Below are 12,670 nucleotides of genomic sequence, written 5' to 3'. Positions count from 1 at the left end.
TGGAGGGGTTCCAGCTCAGCACATACTCAGTAACAGCTGAATAATAGGCTGCCCCTGTCAAGGCAAGATTTAATCAACAGTATTTGAAATGTAATTCAGACCGCTGTGCTAGCAGAATTCATCCAAACATCTCACAGGGAGGAAGCAGACCATGACAAATATTTCTTTTTACTGGCATTATACATAGAGATTAACAGCTGTTAGAGTGAAGTACAAACCTGCCTACTATTTTCAGCAGAAGCAGGAGGACAGTCATTCTTTGAGCTGTGTGACCCCTCTGACAGCAGAAGCTGTTGAACTGCTTTGCTCTGTGATGCTGTTTGGCATAACTTTGGAGTTTACAAAGCAGACTTTCTAGTTGTATGAAAGCTGGCCTTCTCTTCAGGCTGAACGGCACAACTGTTTTGGATTCCATAAACTGACTATAAGCCTTTCATAGCCCAGATCATTAGTGGCAAACCATTTGCCATCAAAGTGTAATAAACAGTGAAAATGCAATAAAAGTGAATTTAAGCTAAATACTCCTGGAGAAGATGCTACAGAGGATGTTAGGATGACACGCAACACCACCTCAGGGAGGCACATGCACAGTTTTCCTGCAGCACCGAACCAGCCCTACGTTGGCAGCACTCCCGCACCCACAAACTCCTGCTCCAGAAAGAACAGGGACAGTGTTGGCAGATGCAGGACACTCCACTTTATGTTTTAAAGCATGGGTTCCCTCACAGCCTGCTTACGAAACCGTCAGTTTACTGTAACCTGTGTGGAAAGCCCTTTCAGGAGGCTGCTCGACAAACAGTGATGATGATTACTCATATAGCTCAGACAGCAAGCAAATTCAGTGAAGGAGCTACTGACTTAAAAAAGCACAGTGTACGGGAGGTGAAGTGGCAATAAAATCCTCTGCTTACTTAACCACAAGAAAATTTAAAGAAAGACATAGCTGAATTAAAGGAACCACTAAAAGTTTGAAAGTTATTCAGATGTGCTAATATACTGAAGTCTCCAGGGTTAAAAAAATGTAAAACTAGAACTGCATGCTATTGCTAGAGGAGTTGCATTTCATCATAGGGCCTTAAAAACTATTTCACCCATCAGAACCGCTTACTTTGAATATCACAGACATAACGCCTACAAGTAAAAAAAGAGACAACATAACACTATTACAAGAAGGAACACAGAAGTTCATATTTTTAAAGATTAGAATATAAAAATTAATTCAATAGCAGCTACAGATTGGGAGTCATGATTATTCTAAGTAATAAAGATTTTCATTGGCAGAAGTTACACAATGTAATTCAAAACATATTTTATGGAAATGAAACAAAACAAACAAAACATTTACATTTGAGATTTTAACTATTTATCTTCAAATGCTAATGTTCTGCGGTTTTTCTTTTTTAATGGAAAACTTAAGCTAAGATATTTTATTCCTATGTAGCCTTAGAAAGGCTTCATGTACATTGACTCCAAACAACTTTTACAGTGGTCTGGAAGTACTATATTCATTTTCACAACACCCAAAGCCAAATAACTACAGATGAACATGATTTCAAATAATACGTTCTCCTTTGGAGAACACTTAGTTCTCTCCTCCCACACATGACTTATCTTTGGATAAGCTTATCTATTTACTTTAAAGTTTTAAACATGGTAAAGTAAAATTGACCCACAACTATACACATGGATACGCATGCACCCTGCCATGAGCAGGCAGGTTATTAAAGTGTTTGCGTGTAGAGAACTTAACTAGTCACACATCCAGCAATTACCCAAGCACAAAGAGCAACAGTGCACTCTTACATCACAGAAATATCTCTAAATGTTGGCCAGAAATTAAGAACACCTTGAAGTAAATACAAAGAGAGGAAGTCAATACAGGATTAAAACCTCATGGAGTTACAATAGTTGCCATATCTAAAAGGATCACAAAATAAGATACATAGCAGAAGAGAAGTATCTCAGAAATTTACAACTAGACCTTCTTGCCTAAATTTAAAGCCAGCTTCTCAGTACTCTGCTGACATGTACACATCTTGCTAACAAACTTGTGAATGTAAATTGCATCACTACGATCTCACTACTTGTTATCTTGTGGAGTGCAACCACTTCTTATGTCAGCAGGCATAAATAAAGCAGCTCAGATAACTAGTCCTCACTAATCACCTTCCCTTGCTGATAATTTATATATTTCCCTTCAGAACACAATTTGAGAAATTGGGCTCCTAGGAGCAAAGATGGCAACACAAGACTGGTCAAGAACATCTTTAGAGTTATTTCAAATCAGCAAAAGTACACATGAACTTGAGACTTAGCTCGAGTTCATTAAAGGCTTTTCAAAAAATGTCTTACACATTAGAATACATGCTGAGCTTTAAAGTATCAATCTCTCCCTGTATAATGTTTATAGTCTAGCTAATTTATATTCTGCTCTTCCAAGCATAACTAAATCCTGCAGCTTAAAAATATGCATAGCTGATGAGTTCTGAAGTACTACCTTATAAGGGCCACATTCACCTTCAATGAGGACAGGCAGGGCAATGGACTTCAGGGCAATATTACTATAAACAGCGCCCTACTATCTTAAGACATACCCTTCCATGAAATACCATAGCATTTCTTCAAAATTTCCATAACTCTACCTCTTCTTACATACACCTAAATCTTATTAACAGAGTTCCCTTTTGAAACACAACTAGACCACAGGTTGCTTCCATGATGGTTCTCTATTCAAACTAGGGCTAAGAAAGTCACATTGCTGTATCTCAAAGATCTTGCTCTGTTCTTTATTTTGAAAGCCATCAATTGATTTTAGACAAAGCAGGCTGAATAGCCTGTGCCCACTGCACAACTGAAAACCAGAAAATTATGTTATTGATTTTTAGCTATTTATATAAGTTTTGGTAAGGCTTTGGTCTTCCATCTACAATCTTTCAGCTCAGCTGCAAACACCTTTCTGTATAAAACATACATATGAATTAGCAGACAAAATCAAGTAACTTTGCATTATGCTAGCTGCCTTCTTCCTTCCAAAATGGAATTATGTTAGCTCAACAACTTTTGCAGCATAAAGACTGAATAGAAGCCATGCTGCATGAACCATCTGCTCATCATCAGGGAACATATAGTATGGGAGAAAAAACACTGAAAAAGTTTCCTCTGTTCCAACACTACTCACTTCTCATAAGTCACATTACCCAAACTAAAACGTGGCTGGGAGATTTCCTCTCCAGTTATTGGAACTAAGGTCTAAATTTCTCTGTGTGGTTAGGTAAGCTCTACACAGTCTGTGTTTTCAGAGTTACTATCATCCAGCTGGTGTCTATTAAGCACATATAGTGGATCATCATTCAAGTAAAGGCAGCATCAGACCTTCTCGCACCCTCAACCTCTCCACAGGAGAAAAAAATAAAAGAGGGAGGAGGTGGCTAGGGGAAAAGGGACAGGAAATCTCTGTTATCAATAGACAACATCCTGCTAACTTCACTCACATGAGCTTGTGTGATACACACTCAGTAAGTGTTAAACTGAAACCGGAGCCTATAAAAAAAAAATCTTCTGCTTGATGCCAGCTGTTACAACATTAAAATAGATAATATTTAAGGACAGTTATTTATATACAGTTGTGACTGCTCCCTATAAGAATCAAAATAAAAGGCAGGAGATGGACCTTCCCCCAAACTTGGGATGAAAACAATTCATTTGTTTTCTTTCTCTCCCCATCCCCCCAGTCCCTGCACAGAGGGGTTGAACCTTCAGAGGTCCGTTTGAACCTCCATCATTCAATGACTTCCAGTTATGTAAATCCTAAAATCAGCATGTCCACGGGAAATGCAAGCCTGACAAGATGTAAAATTGATTGACTCCCCAACACTAAACAATTGCTTCATCAGAAAGAGGCTGAATTTCCACTAAAGAAAGGTATTTACATGAATATCAGCTCAAAAGGAGTAAAAGACTAGTAAGATTCTCATGAGATTCAGTTCATGAGCTGTGTGAATCAAAGTTCGAAACTAGTTTTTCTGTATCCCTGACTTTGTACTGAAGTACTGTATTCAGGAACTGTGGTCCATCTGGGGGTATTTCTCCACTGAAAAAGGAGACACAACACAAGATATTGTAGCACTCCCTGCACTCACACAGACACAGCAACAACCACTAATGCAAGGAGGGAGAAACACTTCGAGTTTTAGGGCAAGATCATTTTTGAGAACAGCTCATTCAATACTGCTGAAGACAAAATTTAGTCTGACCTCTGAAAATAAAAATTACGCTATAAAAACAAAATCATGCCCTAGACAGTTTTAAGACTTCCATTCCCCCTTTATAAACATTTGAATTCTCAGATAAAACAGCAATATTACGAATATAGGTTTAATCATGAATGAGTCAGTAATGCCTATTGCTCAACTTGGCCTTTTCCACATGCTCTCACAAAACATTACATCTTACCTTTAGTACATAAAATTAACTCAAAATTGTTCTATTTTCCAGTTACTGCATCAGATACTACGTTTGTCCTCCTGTTTTCAAGCAAACCCCAAATGCTTACATTAACTTAAGTCGACTCATTGTTTTGTTTAAGAAACAAAACCAGAAAAATCTAACGTTTTGTGGAAATCTAGTTATGTATTGTGGTTCTACTATTATTCATTATATCCACGATGTGTCTGCATGATGCCAAGAAATATCTAAAGAGTTTTTAATCCAGCTTGATTACCACCACGTGAAAAGCAAATCTGCCCTAGTAACTCTACGCCTAATGTACCCTCCAGGATTGTCCTGGAACTACAGCAAATCCGTAGATCAGAAAGGGGTTCAATAAAGTCTTGTCTATCCTTTCCTTTCTAATAAAAATATGGAAGCAGCAAAATCTTTCATGTGATATACTAACACAAAAATTGAAGCAGGAGCCTGAAGATCTGGAGATATTCTTCCCGGCACTGCAACGAAGAAGCTACATAATCCTAGGAATATTACTTTCACACCTCTCCAGTTCAATTGCTACAATTTCTAGTGGAAGAAAACAAAATGCTTTTAGATTTAAATACTGTATAAGAGCTAGAAATACAGTCAAAATCCTAATTCTATTTATTTCACATATAACACTAACAGCTGGGCCTTTGTGCAATATACATCAGCCACCAGGGGCTGAGGGCAGGAATCAAATGCTTCAGAATCTGTGTCTACATGTTGGACACTATTGGATACGATTATGTATCAACTTCCAGAAACACAATCCAACACTTCTTTAAAAATACATTTAAAAAACAAGCCTGAATGTACATTTTTTTGTCAAATTTTAGACAGGGACAGGGCAACAAGTATGTAATTTTGGTATGCTTAAACTAATTCCTCATATAAACTTATTACTAAAATAATTATGCCAAGCTTAAAAAGTAAAAAAAAAAAAAAACCCAAAAAACCCCAAACCTTCGTCCTAGAAAGGTATTTTACCAAGTCAAATGTTAAAATTCAAAGCAACTGCATCTCCAACAGTCAGATAAATAATAGAAACCAAAAACTAGAGATGCAGTTCTCCACTATCAATACGTGTATCAGCTGAGTGCTTCCCACATACTCTCCAAAACACTTCAGTGGGCAAAAAGGCAAAAGCTCAACTTCTTACATTCTTAATATGATCTCTCAGTCACTATTACAGGTAGAGTAGAACTTTGCTAATTCAAATACACTGGGATAATAACACGTTTCAAAAGAACAAAAATGTGTGGTGGCAAATCGTGATGCATATATTCTTCAGATATGTTACCAAGGCCGTTTTTGCCCTGAAAATAAGCATATATTATCCCACGAATCAGAAAACACATTGACTGCAAAAGCATGCCCTGATAACAAACACACTTTGGGCAGAACGGCAGCAGGAACAGTGAAGGCAGCAACTTGCACAGGTAGGATCTCACTCCTCAAAATATTTCTGGACAACCATTGTCCAGAATTGCCCCTAAAAACTGTGGCGTGGGACAGAGAAAATAAAGCCAAAGCACTTCAATCATGCCACCTCATTTAAATTAGAGAAGTATACATGACCAATTACAAATTTACTACTGGGTAAATTAGATTTGAATAGACATTCAGCTAATAAATCTTATTTAGTTCTTCACTTTGAGGAACACTCAAACCCTTCAACTGACTTAACGGATGTGGATAAACATAGGTTTGTTTTCAGATCTACCCACAAATTCCAGGTTAAATAGCTACTATAATCCAAATCAAATCAAATTAAATCACACACGTTGAAACACTCCTTAGAGAGAGCTATTGCCTGTGAATGTTGACTTTTCAATAACAAAACACTGAGGTCACATGTAGCAAGGGGAAATTAAGACACGTCCAGTCACACAGACAGCATTTTGTGTGTTGTCCTTGTGAACTCCGAGAAATCTGATAAACTATTCCAAATTACTTCCATAAAGAGATTCAGAGATAAGGGAATCTGAGGAGTTATGTGCTTTTATACAAACCAAATAAATTATCATAAGCTACATGTATAAACATGAAACAGAAAACAGAGTAATGCTGTTTCATTCATGTTTACTTTTTATGCCAGAAAGTCACAGGGCACAAAACTATCGGATTCAAGTGTGGGTCAGTCAGGACTTCAAGTATTTTGCCCCTCCATCACTTGTCCCTTGCAAGGTTTTATGTTCTGACCCTTTGCAGCTATACCTACTTATCTTTTAAAATAGTTACTCATAAGAGTAGCAGAAAGCCAAATATAATATATTCCAACTCTAACTGCACCAAATTGAGTTCACCTGTTTATGGATGGACAGAAGTAAACTGGTCTTTTTTTTTTAGCACTCATTTCATGATATGGCTTTGTCCCCACACTTCACAAACAGAATTTCAAATCGATGTGAAGCTTTAGTATGTTATTCATATTTTGTTAGGACCAGAACAGTGATAAAAAATTTTTGCTATTTAGTTTGGAAAACACAAATTTAGGCTGCATCAAGTAGATATCCTCTAGTGGTTCATTTCCAGATTTCTCCAAACAAATTATACTAGACAGAGCAAATACTGAATTGAAAAGCAAAGTAAAACTCCCATCGCAATCAGGTATCTAAGTTAAAAACCTAAAGTGCACTTCTTTAAAAACAAATCTCTCTGAACATAAGAATCTAACTACCCTTTGTAACACAACTTTGAAGAGGTAAAGTACTATACAAATAAAACTGCCACTCAAATATTAATGACATCAAAAAGACTAAAGTAAGCTTCCTGTAAAGGTCTGGCGAACACTTGCTAGACTAGTAAAACAGAAATGTATTGTAATTACTCAAAGATGAAAGAGCGTCTATTTAAATGTATGTGATTGTTTGAATAGTCCTTGATGGCACAGCATTAGTACTACCTATTTCTCTCAATTATAAGCTAAAGAGTATGTAAGATCTCAACTGCCAATGTAAAACTACATTACACTACAGTCACTGACAGCTGTATTTGCTGACTATATTATTTCTCTTCCCCAGGGGGACACACATTCATCCTAAATTCTCAAGAGAATCAAGTCTTGTGGAAGAAGAAACCCTGGGGACATTTTAGCAACACTGCGGTGGGCAGGGAAGGCTAATTATGAAAATGAGGCAGAGCTACTACAATGGGAGCTCCAGGGCATGTAGGACTCTACAGAAATGAAAGGAGTAGCAAAATAAGAAATATGACTAATCTGAGGCTACTTGAACTGAACAACTTTTTTGTTATCATGATGGGTATGTATCTTCCCTTCCAGCTAGTTACACATTAAATGGAATGCACTCTTATAAATAAAAAGTATTTTTCTAATATTAAATCCAGAAAATGTATGGTCTTCAAGAAAAATGCCAGAAAGATAAACAAAATCAGTATGTTACCAGGCACAGTTTGTTAAGCAGAATCAAATCTATATGGAATTTAAATAACTCTCAAACTCCTAGGATCTTTTCAAACACTGACTGACTTGCATATGTATCCGTCATTGCTCTAAAATTATTAGATGGTATCTTAAAGAATAAAGGCCTAGAAGAGATACTGATTTTCCCTGCAAGTTTTTACTGCAAGTCTACAGTTTTTACTGCAAGTTGCTTCCATCTTAGCTGTGGAACATTCAAAAGAGACATATAAATATGAGCTTGAACGTCAGATATAGGAATTTAGTCAGACATTGGTGCAATACAATGTTAAAAAGACAGAAGCACTTTGTGAATAAAGTAAGCAATCCCATTTTGCAGATGAAGAAAAGTAGGACAGAAACTACCTCAATTTTCCAATGACACTTGTAACAACCACCCTGCAAAGCTATTTACAGCAGAACACAGTATTTGTTGACCATCTATGCATATTTATTCTACTCCAATTAGAGCTTTACTCAAGATTTAATGCCTTTGTGACCTGCAGACTACATTACAGCTGCACAATTTTCTTGGACTAACATTAAAAGAAATTCAGACTACAGTGATTTATCTAATCTGAAAGGCAGTCAGATTGTGTACCCAACACATCAGCGTGCCATGAGCTCTCCTGGATACCCAATTATGTCCAGGTTATCACCTGGATCATTCTTCCCTGTGCAACCATCACCCACTCCAAAAAAGGGCCAAAATGTTACATTACTGTCTGCTTCAGGATTTAACCTCTCCAGCTCACTGGAATCCTAAACTCTTCCAACATCCGGGCTCACTGTTCTTTGTAATCAAAGATTCACGTTCCAGAAGACTCTCTGAAGTTTGTGGGGTTTTTTTTTTGGTTGATTGGTGGGAGTGAATTAACTGGGGGTTCAGAACAGAAACAGGAAATCTCACATTGCTGTCAATTCGATACTCCTTTACAAGGAGTATCTTAATTTATTGGTGTTGCCTAAGGGAGGCACAAGAACTAAATAAAAAGTCAGCAATTTGCCTATTTGCTGTCACTATGTGAACTACTGATGCACTGAACGTTTAGGTTCTCTCAAAGGTTCAAAGAAACCGTAAGTATGATTCAGTCCATATAACACAGTAATTAGAATGATAATCTACCATCACAGAAAGATGGGACCACCTATCTGGATGTCTTATTGCAACCAATACAGTTGCATGACAAACTTTTTACAGGAATGTCCCACTTGCCCACTTTTCCTATTGAGGACATACAGAGTGGCTCCTTCCAAGGGTGTCAGTTCTCAACTCAGATTTCAAAACATAGAAGAACCTAGATTTGTTTATCTTCAAATTGCAGGCTTGCCTAGCTGGCATGCAGTTGCTCAAACACAAGTCTACTTTTCTTTTTTTTTTTTTTTTTTTGTTTATGGCACTTAACATTTTGGAACTATAGTAGCAAGTTATTTTTTAAGCACATACTAAAGGTTACAAGTCTGGCAATTTCAAAATCCAATCTAAACTCTGCTCCTACACAGCCACCCACACAGTACAGAATCATCACGTCCTGCCACACAGTTTGCCCTGCTGCATGTACTAAACAAGATGGCTTCTGGATTAGAGAAAGGCTTCTGTCAAGAAAATCGTACAACTTGGGGGAATACAGTTTAAATACAAGGACAACTGCAAAGACTTAGCCCATTTCTCAGTATATATAAAAAAAGGACGATTTGACATGTAAGAGATGCATCAATTAATTCTAGACTACTATGATGATAGAAGGAACCTGAATCAGCTAAAAGAAATTCAGTGAAAATGAAAGTTCCTCATACTCAAATGTAATCACTAGAAAAACATCACTGTGTTTTAGAACAGGAACAATCACAAGACCAAGCACAAGGCCACCTTGTTTTACTAAAAAAATCTCTTACAATTTTTCAAAAGTAGCATCCACTGTAGGTTTAGTTCACTCAATGATAACGTACTGCTTCAGAGCTAAAGAAGAGTCTATCACGACACCATGGCTCTAGAGATCTTCCATTCAATTTGCATACATTAATTTAATTCAGCATATGTTCACCTGGCAAAAAATGACACTTGAAAACTAGGATGGCTGTAACTGTGTGTAAAGTTCCAACACAGAGCCAACTTTCATACACAGGCTGAAACAAGGCTCTTAAAATAGGGAATTATTCTGGAAATGCTGACACATCTTTAACACTGTGAGTGGGCGCCAATATAATACACACATTGTGTACACATATGTTGCTGTCTTCCTGGGAAGCTTAATTGAAAGCCCACATGGTTTATGTGGGACAGCAAGAATGCCTCTTTGAAAGCACTCATCCTGCTTATTCATAATATCTCAAACGAAACTCGAGGCACATGTTAAAATTATGCCATTTCACAACACAGTGCTTATGACAGTTAACAATCCTTTTGAGTTAAAACTACACTTGATACTTCAATAGAAAAGACGCACCTTGTTGGCAGAATTTAGACACATTATTAAGCACTTAAATAAAAACAAATCTTAAGAGCTAGAATATTTGAGGTCATCAACATGGTTTAATAAAATTACCTGCATTTACTACAAAAAGCCTTGTATCAGTTCTCCATTTTTTGCTAAAGCACACCGACTATAGAAGGTCAGACTCTCAGAAGAATAATGAAACAATAAATGGACCATCTGCTGCTACATAAAGCAAACCGAAAATCGAGGAATAAAGTATATGGGAGCTGTTCTAAAAACAGTATTACCTTTCCATTTTCTTTCACACCAGATTCTTATCTTAGCTAAGTCTTTAAAAGCAAAAAAAAAACAAACAAACCAGCCAGCAGACAGAAAGGTTGCAGGAGCTTCCAGGCACAAATGTACAGGGTAAGGTATGACGTGTCCTTTGAGAACTTTTATTTTTCTTTTCTTTGTAACTCTAACTCATACATAAGGTTCCAGTGATGAATATTTTGCCTCCTGTTTATACACTAAATGGCTGATATTTATGGAACTAGTATTCCACAAGCGTACAGAAGGATATGACAGGTATCTTAAATACAAACTCTATGGGCATCCACAAATTAAACAACGTCTTCACACCTGTCAGTTGATTTCACTGTAAGGTCTACTTGTCGTTGTCCCATCCCTCCCAGCTTATTTATGTACATCAAGCATAAGGCAGTTACAACTCCCTGACATGCTTCAAACAAATGTGAGCAAATAACTGCCAAAGGAAAAGATTGCTTTGGAAAGACTTGCTGCGGAGTACAGGATTACCTGAAAAAGAAATGCTAATAAATAGAAGAATAAATAGTACATTAACACTTTTTTCCCCCCCTACAGCTGTTCATAAATTTGGCCTCAAACTGCTGCAACAGATATGATTCTTTTGTTCCATTACATTGGAATGATTTAACCACTAGATAATTTTATCATGTTATGGCAGATACTAGGAGGTGGGTATTGCCCTTTTGTTTCTTTGTTTATGCTGAGTAAACACCAGTTAATTTGTCTCTCTAGCCATTCATTTCTGAACTAGCTATCAACTTTCCAGTAGTTGGGTGGGTTAGGCTAACATGTTTTGAGAAAGTATGTATGTCAAAACTCCTTTCAGTCATCCACTCCAATAATAAACTGCATTCTCCAAAACGACAGATTTAATAAAGGACTGATTTTTAAAACAAATATCCAACAATCTGTCATCTAAGTCCATTTCAAAATATATTTTCATATTCTAACAAATTAAGTCTATCTTTTATGCTGCCCATTACAGTTTAGCATTAGTAACACTAAATTCCCAACAAATGAACAAACAAATGAAAGACGCAAACAAAAAAGCACAAATAAATGAAAACTCTTAAAAACCCTTTGTCCTTTCAGAAGAGCATTTTGCGTGAACACCTCCTTGAAGCCACTACGAAACTGCAATGTAATGTTCAAACGTGTCTCTTCCTGGCACTGGGCTTCATTAAAAATTTCAAAGTGACTGTCGGGACCCATGATCCTCTCTCTCACAAAACAGCTTCCCTCCCCCATTTTTTTCCTCCGTCCCAATGGAAGTAGAGAAAATGGGAGACAACAGTTTCTCAGTTTCAGAAGGCAAGGTTCCTTTCAGGCAATCGCTACTAGCCTGTCAGACAGATAAGCATGTAGTTAATGAAACCACATATGCATAGACTGGAGGACAGCTGCGTACCAACTGGGTCACCACTGATCCATACTACTGAACACCTCCCAGATGAACAAGGCCTTTTTACATTACTGTGCTCTGTAAGTGATTAGAGCCTCATTCCTCATAGGGCATTAATTATGGGGATTAACAGTAAAAGGAAACACATGAACAGGATGTTACGTGTCTTTTTTTTTTTTTGCTTTGAATCTTTGTGTATCTGCTACAGCCATGAATTATGGAGTAAAAAGGAAATGCAGTGCTCTGAACAAAATACAATATAGTCTTCCAGTCTGCTATCCTAAAGAAGCCCATTTAAAAAGAGTATAAGGGGAGAGGATTTCAGCCTGCTGACATATGGCTTCCTCAGTCAGACAAATAAAAAAAATTGGCTCTATATGCCACATTTTCTGTTTTGTCCTGATTGCAGCACAGAACATGTATCATTAAGCTGCAGAAACATTGAAGCACTGGGCACTGGGAATAAGCTGTCAGTGAGATGCAGTTATAAAGTTGATTAAAAATTCATATGAAGTTCAAACAGACACAAGACTTGATTGGTGCTCCTGTCATCCACCACTCTGCTACTACAGCCAAAAAGCAGAACCCTAAATATTACTCTTGATTCTAGGAAAACCTGAATGTGCT

General features: G+C 37.2%; 1 protein-coding gene across 6 annotated transcripts in view; it reads right to left on the bottom strand.

The window, feature by feature from the left end:
• CBLB (Cbl proto-oncogene B) overlaps positions 1 to 12,670 on the bottom strand; it is a 131,436-nt gene that overhangs the window by 96,200 nt on the left and 22,566 nt on the right. The window lies entirely within an intron of this gene.

Source organism: Cuculus canorus, chromosome 1, assembly GCF_017976375.1.
Source record: "Cuculus canorus isolate bCucCan1 chromosome 1, bCucCan1.pri, whole genome shotgun sequence".
NCBI lineage: Eukaryota > Metazoa > Chordata > Aves > Cuculiformes > Cuculidae > Cuculus > Cuculus canorus.
Note: the sequence above shows the minus strand (reverse complement) of the source record. Positions and strands in the feature narration are given on the sequence as shown.